The sequence below is a fragment of the Chrysochloris asiatica genome, unplaced genomic scaffold (assembly GCF_000296735.1).
Source record: "Chrysochloris asiatica unplaced genomic scaffold, ChrAsi1.0 scaffold00178, whole genome shotgun sequence".
Taxonomy (NCBI): domain Eukaryota; kingdom Metazoa; phylum Chordata; class Mammalia; order Afrosoricida; family Chrysochloridae; genus Chrysochloris; species Chrysochloris asiatica.
The window spans coordinates 730,728-732,709 of NW_006408696.1; positions in this window are offsets into that span (position 1 = coordinate 730,728).

The window sequence follows — 1,982 nt, forward strand, 5'->3', positions numbered from 1 at the left end:
AACTATGGCAATGAAATGATGTATGATAGAATGAATGTAAAACTAATGTTCTCCCATGTAAACTATCACACAATTCACAATAAAACATTTATTTAAAAAAAATTAACAAAGCAAAAATATTTGCTGTACACATTCAAAACCAAATATATATATATATATATATATTCAGCTAAATGTCCAAAGGGCATTTTCTGCAAGCCAGACTCCTGCCCACAGGTACACTGCCTTTCTCAGTCCATAGGCCTAGAGCCCACAACTGCTCTGTCTCTCCATGCCATGGCCTTTGCCACCATCTCTGCTGCCATCACTTTTCGAGGTAGGAATCTCACATTTCACTCATGCTCTTCCTTCTTGATGGTCCTAGGATCATCTGTTCCTGAAATGAAAGATTAACTACTTCCCCCTTTAGTTATATATCTTCTACAATTACAGTTGTGACCCTCACAAATAATCCTGCTAACAATTACTCACAATTGAATCATAAAATCCTATCACCATCATCCCCTATCCTCTTTCACCAGATGCATCTGGAAAAGAAGGAAACTATTCAGTGGGGATTTTACCTTACTCCCCTCATTCTGCAACTAAGCACACTCATGAAAGCTTGTAAACTAATCACTTCATACCTTTATAGCTGCCCCCACATTTTTGGTAGCCAATGTTTAAATTGCCCATCCCTATCACCCAGTACACTCAGGAAACAAGCTTGTTCCTTAATATGAAGAATCCTTCTATTCCAGTTGGAATTTTGAACAACTGCATATAAAAGTCTAGTTCATCAAATTGTAGCAATTTGCATTTCCTCAAAGTATCAAATATCTTTATCTTCATCTGGTCAACTTCTGATCAGTTAGCCACACAAGTGAGTCAAATGAGTACCAGCTGCAAGTTTAGGAGTTCACACACACCTTCCCACATTTCGGGCCAGTTGACCATTGCACTCTCAGCCCTAGTCCTCATTGCCTGTGTGCTCAAAAGTTCACACATCTTCCTAAACTTCAGACCAGCCAGCCCTTCCTCTTCTCTCTCTCATCTCAAGGTCAACATTGAACATGATGAAACTCAGCCATGGCTTCATTACTGCATTTCCCCTAGTCATAAGTAGACCCAGGTGGTCACCAGAAAGCATACTAGACTGCACGTGCGTTCCCTCTAAGTTTGTCTTAGAAGGGGTTTTTCCTTAATGGGCTGATTGATACTTTCTTGAAGAACACAGAATGATCATGGCCCTTACTATGAAGTTTTAAGAACACTAAAAATGAAATTGGTAAGAAGAAGGGCCAGGAATGTTGGGCCAAGTAATTTCCCCCCCACAATCATGACAATGCACCTGTTCATTCTTCAAGGGAAGCTAGGGTTGTCCTATGAGAATCCAACTGAGAAACTTTACTCCAACCAGCCTACAGTCCTGATCTTGCCCTTCAAACTTTTTTTGGTTGTTGTTGTTTCCCAAACTCAAAAAACATTTAGAATGAACATGATTTGAGTCTCTCAAAGATACCAAACTGCCCTTTTGACATAGTGTAAATCAAAGAGCACAGAATTCTTTGGGGGAAAGGTTAGGAAGATGCAAACACTACCTTCAAAAGTGTATAGACCTAGATGGGTGACATGTCGAGAAACAATAAATTCACATTTTGATATTTTTGCTTAATAAAGATTTCTATGATCTTATACCAATTTTTGTTGTTGTTGCTAGGTGCCGTTAAGTTGGTACTGACTATAGCTATCTTATGCACAACAGAACTAAACACTGCCCGGTCCTGGGGCAACCTCACAATGGTTGCCACGCTTGAGCCCAATGATGCTGTCACTTTGCCAATCCATCTCACTGGTGGTCTTCCTCTTTTTCTCTGACCCTCCACCTTACCAAACATGATATCCCTCTCCAGTGACTGGTCCCTCCTGACAATATGTCCGAAGTATGAGAGATGAAGTTTGGCCATCTTGACCTCCAAGGAGCACTCTGGCTGCACTTCTTC